General features: G+C 36.4%; 1 pseudogene; it reads right to left on the bottom strand.

Annotated features, from left to right (window-relative positions):
• Window positions 1-445: 445 nt before the first annotated feature.
• Window positions 446-3,460, bottom strand: LOC122755087 (annotated as a pseudogene).
• Window positions 3,461-10,251: the final 6,791 nt, after the last annotated feature.

The raw sequence follows: 10,251 nt of genomic DNA, 5'->3' as shown, positions 1-10,251 counted from the left end.
TTCTTCTTCTTTCCATACTGTGTATAGGTAATGACAAAAACAGCTATTGACAAAGCTGAATAGAATAAACCATTTCAAGGGAGTATAGCTAATAGCAGCTTAACTTTTTTGTTTGCTTTGTTGATTTTACACACTCACACATGTATAAATGTGTGTATATGTATATGTATGTGTGTGTATACACACACACACACACAAACTCTACAGATCAAACAATGGTTTAGACACACTAAAGAAGTTGGAGTGAGATCTGACGACAGGCACTCTCAGGAAACAACATAGTTGAGTTAAGCTGCTTCTGGGGCCCTCATTGCCTCATCTTCTGGTCACTGGTTGAGTCTTGAAGGAGAAACTTGCCTAATGCCAAGGAAAGGGACAGGAAGTACTGCAGTGTCATGTTGGAAGGGTTGTACACAGGAACTAGCAGGCAGGAAAGTGACATCCATTAGACATTGCTCAGACTGGCCACCCCAGGGAAGACTTTGCCCTTCAGAAACTCTAGACTGGCAGCGCCTCCAGTGCTCACATGGTTGATTTTGTCTTCAGTGTTTCATTTGGCACAGCAAGTGGCAGTATCCTCACTACCTATAATAGTGATATAGCCCCGTTGGTGGCCTCCACCACGTTGTTCATTAGCTCTGTGATTCCCCAAGCAAAGGCTCCCCACTCAAATACTCCAGTGGGTCTGTTCCACACAATCTGTTTGGAACACAAACAGTTTCTGTATACTTCTTGCTGTTCTTGGGGCTGTCCAAACCCATCCATCCAGCAGGGATGCCAGAGGCCAATGTGGTTTGGCCAGTCTTGGCATTCTCATCAAACTTGTCCACAGGCGAAGTGATCTTGACACCATTCTTCTCAGTCTTGACCATCAGGATTTTGACAGTCTTGGCCCCCTCTTCATCAAAAAGAGAAATTCCAATCTCCATGTTGTTACCTTGAAGAAGGTGCTACCCTACCTCAAAAGCCTCCTTTCCCATCACCATACCAGGTGGTTTTGATGACTACTGCTTTATAATAAAGTTTGAAGTCTAGAAGTTCTCTTTTCCCTTGATCTTTCCTATTTTTATTATTTCACTTTGTATTACATATATTTTTCCAAGATAATTTAAGAATTATTTTACTGAGTTCTTTAAAATACTCCTTTGTTACATTGGTTGGTATACCATTAAAAGTATTCCAGTATATTACTGTTGCATATGGTATTTGTCTTTAGTTTTAGGTAAATATTTTTATGATACTAAAGAAAAGTTTCTTACATGGCTATTCTTTGTAGAGTTTTTTTCAAAACCATTTATCAACAATGACTGTTGTACTTTGTCCAAGGCTTCTTCTGTATCTGTGGCTTTGGATGTTTTTGTTATTAATATAATTAAATATGGGTTTTTTTTGTTTTTGTTTTTTTGTGGGGTAATGGGGGTTAAGTGACTTGCCCAGGTTCACACAGCTAGTAAGTGTTAAGTGTCTGAGGCTGGATTTGAACTCAGGTACTCCTGAATCCAGGGCTGGTGCTTTATCCATTGCACCATCTAGCTGCCCTTCTTTTTTGTTTTTTGAGGGGGCAATGAGGGTTAAGTGACTTACCCAGGGTCACACAGCTAGTATCAAGTGTCTGAGGCCGGATTGGAACTCAGGTCCTCCTGAATCCAAGGCCAGTGCTCTATCTACTCCACCACCTAGCTGCCCCCCTAATTAATTATGTTTTATTGTTTTCTTGGTGTTAAACCTTCTTTACATTTCTGGTATTAAAACACACACACACAAAACAACAACAACAACAACAAGAACCTTGATCATGATGAATTATTTATTTGATGAATCACTATAGACTGTGTAATCCCTATCCCAAAGTCCATTGATATGAGACTCTCCATATCGGGAGAGATAACTGCCTTGTCCTGAATGAATGGTAGAGTAGAGTTGATGAAAGAATAGAAGAGCTCTAGCTTTCATCAATTCTCTTCAGGACTCTTCAAGCTTCAAGTCTTCTTTGAGGTTCTAATTGCTTTGGGTGTTTCTGGCTTCCAATTTCAAGAGAGCAGATAGAAGAGTTCAACCCCACTTTTGAGTGTTGACAGAACATAGTCTGGAAAGGCATGAGTGGAAGGGGCAGTCTCTATCATATCCCTATGTCCAACTATTCTACGGACTTTAGGGAGTTTTCCCTTGGGTGAGATCAAGGAATCTTTCTAGACTGAACTGAGTTACCTCAATCCCCAATGAGAGAGCTCCTTTACTCTGTATTGTCTGGTATATCTTCTCTTGTTTGTATCTTCTCTGATTTCTGTTTTGCTACTGATTTGGATAAATGGGTTTTCTTTGTTATTCACTATGTGTGTTCATTGTGGAATTGGTATTAAGTTAGAACCTTGGATGTGGAGCTTAGGGCTCTACTCCCCACCACCCCCATAACAAATTGATCATGTCTTTCCAGAGTAATTCTATTTCTTCTAGTTTTGTTGTGAGCTCACCTTGTCTGCTTTTTTCCTGTCCTCTTCATTTTAATAAGAATCCTAAAGGATGATCAACTTTATTATTTAAAAAAAAAAAACAACTTTTAGTTTTATTTAATATTTCCATAGATTTTTAGTTTCTAATTTATCTTCTCTAATTTTTAATATGTTCTCATTTTTGTTTATTTTAGGTTTATTTGTTGCCTTTCTATTAAATTGAATTTTCAGATCAATCCTCTCTTTTCTATTTTGTTTATATGTATATGTGTATATATAGACATACATACACACATATATGCATGTATATATGACTTCCCCCTTTAAGGGCTGCTTTAGGCCATAGCTCAGAAATTTTGTTAGACTGTTTCATCATTATAATTTTCTTTCAAACAACTATTAATTATTTCTATATTTTGTTCTTTGATACACTCAATATTTAGAATTTCATTGTTAAACATTTATTTGGGTCTAATTTGTTTTAGTGCTCTCTGAACTGATTGCTATTTTTAGTATTTAATGGTCTGTAAAAGATGTGTTTACCGCTTTTCCCTTTTCCCTTGTGGTTGTAATATCTCTGTACAGTAATATGTTGTCATTTTTAAAAAAAAGTTCCATGTGGTATTGAGAAATAGGTATATTTTTTCAGTCAAATTTAGAGATTCCATAAGTCTTTTTGTTCTAGTTTCTCCAGCAATTTCTTCAGGTTTATATTTTCCATTTTGTTTATATTTCTGATAGACATCTAAAACTGAGAGGAATATTGAAATTTCCTTGCCACTATTGTATTACTATGTCTTCTTCAATTAATTTTTCCTTTATGAATTTAGATGCTAAGTCATTTGGACCATATAAGTTTAATATTGGTATTGGTTTGCTTCATATGGCTTCTTATAGCATAATCTACTTTCTCTTTCTAACTCTTCATATGTTGTCAGTGTTTGTTTTTGTGATGTCTGATGGCATGAGTGCAACTCTTGCTTTTTGCATTCACCTGATGCATGGTACATTTTTGCCGCCCTTTATTTTTATTCAATATATGTCTTCTTTCAGTTGGATTTCTTGTATGCAACAGATTCACACACACACACACACACACACACACACACACACACACACACACACACACACACACACACACACACACCCCAATGTCACTCCTTTTCATTTTATTGGATTACTTGATCTATTCACATTATGAGGATTAGCTTTATCGTTTCCACCTTTTGTCTCTAACATGATTTTCTTCCAAGTTAAGATTTTTCCCTCTTCCTCTATAAATTGGGTGCTTTTGTCTCTTCAATTCTTTTAGCTTAGTGTGGCAAATAAAAATTTATGTGGTTGCCCTATAATTGTCCCAAGTGTTAAGGAATTTAGCTGGGATTTATAATATATTTATTACATAGAAATTAGAGGCTACTGCACCATTTGGGGGGAAGTAAGCATTTATTTAAAGTATTTTAATATCAGTAAAGAGATAGAGCACATCAGTCAGAAAGTTAAGAAGCCCTAGGATAGAGGGGAGAGAGCAGAGTGGGAGAAAGAAGAGGCTGCCAAGAGAGCGAGAGACCCCTCTCCAGGGTTTTTAACCTGTCTCAGTTAGAGGTGGCTCATTCCACCTTGATCCAGGCTAATTGGCTGGTAACATTTCAAGTCCATTGATTGATATGACTTGAAGGTGGTCTTAAGTTAGTTAACTTCCTTTAGTTAGTTAGGAAGGTCAATCTACATTTCATTTGAAATTCTCCTAACTCTGGGCTGGCCCTGCAAAATCAGTCAGAGTTCCTGTGTAAGTGTGTGTGTGTGTGTGTGTGTATCTTTGAGTCCCCAAAATACCCTATTATTATTAATAATTTTCTAACATTAGTCTACTTTAAACCAGCCATATTCCCACTGGTTTTTTTCTCTCACCCTCAAAACTTCACCTCCCACTTGTTTGTCAGTTATTTTTCTTTCTGTCTTTTATCTTTTAAAACATTCTCTACTTCTTTTCTCCCCCTCTATGTTAAGTAATCTAGAAACATCCTCCCATTTTTACTTTCTTTTAATTTGTTTTATCCTTTTTCTGTAAGGGATTCCTTTCTGTCATTCTTTTCCTTATCATTCCTTTCTTTCTATTCTAGACTTTTTTTTCTTTGATTCATCCCCCTAATGCTTATTTAATCCTTCTTTCATCTCTATATCCTTGTGAAACTAAAGCTTCTGAGCTAACCATTTTGGGTTCCTCTTCCATACAGTTTATATGTTATTGACTTATAGATATAACCCTGACTCGCCTTTCCTGTCAGGCATCACCCTTAGAAATATCAATTCCTACAATTAATAGAAAGAATATTGCTCGCTAGTACGAATTGTCTTATTTTCCTGAACATATCCTGAACATTATTTTTCAGTTCATTATTAATCTTTGTCCTCCTGGTAGTCATTCCATAGAATAAGAATGGGTTACTATAAAGTCACAGTGTACCTAACACCCTCAAAAAGCAAAGAGCTATTCATCTATAAGAGAAGCCTTTCATAGTCACAGCACATTTTCATCTCTCCTTTACTCCGTGTCCCTCCAGATATATCTATTGACAAGAACATTTCATACTTACTGATAAACTGCTCTGTAATTCTTTCAAATGATGGTATACATTAATGTCATTTCAAGGGCTATATGCATTTATGCATCTGATGCAATTAATTCCTTTCTGCCTACTTGGCTTCTGGTGCTGCCACAAACCTTGCTTTAGGGACTGCACATTTCCTACTGGTGGTTCTCTGAAGCACAATGTTTAAAATATTAAAAGTGATTATTCAAAAAGAATGGTTGAGGGGCAGCTAGGTGGCACAGTGGATAGAGCACCAGGCCTGGAGTCAGGAGGACCTGAATTCAAATCTGACCTCAGACACTTAACACTTACTAGCTGTGTGACTCTGGGCAAGTTACTTAACCCCAATTGCCTCACACACACACACACACACAAAAGAATGGTTGAAGTAAATTGTTTCCTCAGAACATGGTTACTAAAAACCCACAAAGTTGTTTTCTATAATAATTTATTAGTTTGACAAATGTTCCTTTAAGAAATGTTTTTTTAAAAATTGTTTCCTGTATGCAGAGTACACTTCTAGTGACTGGAAGAGATACAGATAAAATCACACAAGGTTTTGGCCTTCTTGTACCTTACAATCCAAGTAGGGGGTTCAAACAACAGAGATAAGTAGTATATAAAGTATCACATGATAAAGTATTAGAGTATCAAAACAAAGTGCTGAGATCAGTGCTATGGGGAAGATTGCTCTCAGTTTGGGAGTGGAGGAGGTGATGGGCATGTGTGGTAGACCAAAGAATATTTAATGGAGGAAGTAACAGTAAAGTTGACTTTAAACAATGGGTAGAGGAAGAAGCAATGTAGTTGACTTTAAACAATGGTTAAAAATTAACAGGTGAAGAAAGGTAGCAAAAGCATTCTATAATGGTGACTGCAAAGTGTATGTAAGAGAAAAAGTTCAAATAGAGTAGATAATAGTTCAGAGTTGGTTTGATCATACAGTATGGAGGGAAGTAATATGAAATAAAAGTAGACATTACAGAAGAGAAGCAGCAAAGAGGTAGAGAGAGAGGTAGAGGGCACCAGATATTTGAATAGTAGAGAGAAAAGAGAAGAGGAAGGAAGAATCAAGAAGTCATTTAAAATTGGATTCTACACAAGACCACCTTCTATACAACGTCTTAAAAGGAAGCCTCTCATTCCAGGACTTTAGCAAGAATTTGTTAATTATTGATCAAACAACATTGAGAAAACAAGTAAAAAAGATTTCAATAGATAATCTCCTTGATATATACTTGTTAAGGATCCCAGGCTGACCAAGTCCTGGAGAATAAATGTTTTACATCAATATTCATGAGAGAAATTGTTTTTTCTCTTTTTTGACTCTCCCTATTTTAGATAGCAGGGCCACATTCAAAACTTATAATAAAATTAATTTTTTTAAAAAAAGGTTTATTTTAGTAGACCAGGAGAGAAGTGAGGAGGGGTGACTTTGTGCACATATGAGGACATGTTGTGATGTTGTGAAGGTAAAAATAATAAGATTTGGCAGCAGATTTTTAATGTAAAGTCATTGAGAATGAGGAGTTGAGGATAGCACTAAGTATATAAGCCTGGGTGATTGAAATGGTGTTGGTGTTCTTGACAGTAATAGGAAAATTGAGAAGATGGGAGAGTTTTAAGGAAATAAATTCTTTTTTTTTTCAGGGCTATGAGTGTTAAGTGACTTGCCCAGGGTCACACAACTAGTAAGTGTCAAGTGTCCGAGGCCAGATTTGAACTTAGGTCCTCCTGAATCCAGGGCTGGTTCTCTATCCACTCTGCCACCTAGCTGCCCCAGGAAATAAATTCTTGTTTTGCATGTGTTGAGTTTAAGATGTCTCTAGGATGTCCAGTACCAGATATCCACAAGGCAGGTGGTGAAGTAGAACTGGAACTTAGGAGAGAATCTAGAACTAGACAGATAGAACTAAGAATAAGATACATAAAAATGAAAGTTGAATCCATGGAAGCTTAGAAGACCACTAAATCATAGAGCAAAAAGAGAAGAGGGCCCAGGACAGAGCCTTGGGGAGCAGGTGTGGTTAATGGAAATTAAATGAATAAAAGTCAACAAAGACCTAGAATGAAAGGTCAAAGAGTTAGGAGAACCAAGAAAAAGTAGTGTCATGAAAAACCACAGAGGAAAGAATAGTTGGGAGGAGAAGATGATCAAAAATTTCAAATGGTATAGAGAGGTCAAGGGAGATGAGAATTGAGAAAAGGTGATTAAATTTGACAATTAGGAGAACACTGGAGAGTAGTTTAAGTTGAATGATGAAGTCAGAAGCCAGATTGCAGAGCTCTTGGAAGCGATCGTGAAGGGAAGATATGGAGACTCCAAGGTTTGAAAGTTTTCTCAAGGAGTTTAGCTGTGAAGGTGAGGAGAGGTATTAGATAATAGTTAGTTAGGATGGTAAAGATCAAATAAGGATTTTTGGGAAAAAATATGGATTTGTCTGTAGCCAGCAGGGGAAAATTCAGTAGAGAGGGAGAAATTGAGGTTAAAAGAGAGTTGGAATGATAATGTGGGCAATAATTTTCTGCAGAAAAGGGAAGGAGATGGAATCAAGGGCATGTGCTAAGAGTTGGAGTTGTCAAGGACAATCACCTCTTCATTTGAAGCTGGAGTAAACAGGAAAATAGTGAGGAAGATATCTGAATGATGTGAAGTGAGAAGAAAAGGAGAAGAGAATGATCTTATTTTTTTGAGTGAAATATGTAGCCAGATCCTCAACAGAGATGTGAAGAGGAAATCCCATGGCAGCCTGGAATGCTGGCACATAAGATAGAAATTTGCATGGCCGGGAGCCATTGAATATAGTTTCTCACACAATAGTTATCTGACTACACCCTAATATCTGACATTGTTTTTAAGCAACATTAAAATCATAGAATGTTCAAATTGGAAGTTATCTCGAAGATGATAGCAATTCGATCCTTCATTTTACTCATGAAGAGACTTAGATCTAGAGAATTTTAATGAATTGCTTCTAAGGTCATGTAGTTAGTAAATGTTACAACAGGATCTAAAACTCATGCCTCCGGGCTTCCTGTCCAGTGTCATTTCTACTATTCACTAAGTAGCAGCATAGATGGAACACTGGACCTAGTGTCAGGAAGTTCAAACCCATCCCCAGATAATTTCTAGCAATATGATCTCTGGCAAATCATTTAACTTCCATCTGCCTCAGTTTTCTCTTCTGTAACATGCTGATCATAATAGTGTGTACCTACCAGGGTCTTTGCAAGAATTGAATGAAAGAATATTTATGAAGTGCATTACAAACTTTAAAGCATTACACAAATGCTAGATAGCATTAATAATGACAAAAATAATGATGATTCTACATAAGTGGCTAAAAGGAAAGTTAAAAATAATAAAAATAAAATCATTAAGTGCTATGTGAATTTTTAGCTAGAAATGTCTTTCAGGAATTAGAAGAATTTAGTATTTTATTCTAAGTATGCCAATTAGAATAGGAGAAGCAATATAGGATAGTGGGTTGATTTCTGGATTAAGAGTCAGGATGAAGCAGATTCAAATCCCACCTCTGAACCTTATTAACTATGTTACTATTAGGAAATCATGGCTTCTCCAAGCCTCAGTTTCTTCAAATGTGAAGATAATGTGGGGATAAAAATATAGGATGGACCAAAAGTCATGGAGTCTGGTATTTTAATAACTTTTTGAAAATTATTTTTTCTTTATTTCTTGCCATTTATGAGATTTGATTTTTCACACATAATGTAAATGCATTTCCTATATATACTGTATATTATGCTATGATATCATTAATTAAAAACAAAAAACAATGGGGTCATTAAATATTCATGACTTATGGCCCACCCTATATAATATCTATAGGACCAATCTTATATTGCTCCCAATGAGATAATGTATATAGAGGACTTTTCAAAACAAAGCATTATGGTTTTTTTTGTTTGGTTGGTTTTTGTTTGTTTATTTTTTTTTAGTGAGGCAATTGGGATTAAGTGACTTGCCCAGGGTCACACAGCTAGTAAGTGTTAAGTGTCTGAGGCCGGATTTGAACTCAGGTACTCCTGATTCCAGGGCCGGTGATCTATCCACTGTACCACCTAGCTGCCCCTAAAGCATTATGTTTTTATTGTTGTTGTTTTCATGACCTCAGGATACAACATTGCCAGACACTGCTCTCACTTTTCCTGACTTCTAGTGGCTCCTGAGATACCATGATACCTCTTGGCTCTGTTGCTGGAAACCCCAGCACACAGCAACACTGCCTGCTTTGAGACTGGGCAGTCAAGGGCTTTGCCTGGACCTCCCCGCTTCCTAAGACTGTAAGCAATCAGCTACATGTTATACATGTGCAATTATGTGAACCATTACCACATTAGTCATACTGTATAAGAAGACAGATAAAAGAAAAAAGAAAAAAAAGTAAAACATAACATGCTTCAGTCTGTGTTCAATCAATATAAGTTCTTTCTCTGGAGGTGGATAGTATACTTCATTATTAGTCCTTTCAGATAATCTTGGATCATTGTATTGCTGAGAACAGTCAAGTCATCCATAGTTCATCATCAAACAATATTGCTGTTACTGTGCACAATGTTCTCCTAGCTCTTCTCACTTTACTAGACATCAGTTTATATAAGTCTTTCCAGGCCTTTTTGAAATTGTTCCTATTGTCATTTCTTATAGCACAATAATATTACATTATAATAATGTACCACAGCTTGTTTACCCGTTCCAAATTGATGGGCATTCCTTTGATTTCCAAATCTTAGTCACTACAAAAAAAGCTGCCAAAATATTTTTGTACAAATAGGTCTTTTTCTCTTTTTGGGGGATGTCTTTGAGATATAAACCTAGCAGTGGTATTGCTGGATCAAAAGATATGCACAGTTTTATAGCCCTTCACAATTGCTCTCCAGAATGGTTGGATCCATTCACAACTCCATCAACAGTGGATTAGCATCCCAATTTTCCCACACAGCCTTCAACATCCAATATTTTCCTTTTGTGTTATATTTGCCACTCTAGTAGTTGTGAGGTGGTACCTCGGAGTTGTTTTAATTTTCATTTTTCTGATCAATAGTGATTTAGAGCATTTTTTTCCATAGGACTATAGATAACGTTGATTTCTTTGTCTGAAAACTGCCTGTTTGTACCTTTTGACCATTTAGGGGAATGACTTGCATTTTTATACATTTGACTCAGTTCTCTATATAGTTGAGAA

The sequence above is a fragment of the Dromiciops gliroides genome, chromosome 4, assembly GCF_019393635.1.
Source record: "Dromiciops gliroides isolate mDroGli1 chromosome 4, mDroGli1.pri, whole genome shotgun sequence".
Lineage (NCBI taxonomy): Eukaryota > Metazoa > Chordata > Mammalia > Microbiotheria > Microbiotheriidae > Dromiciops > Dromiciops gliroides.
Note: the sequence above shows the minus strand (reverse complement) of the source record. Positions and strands in the feature narration are given on the sequence as shown.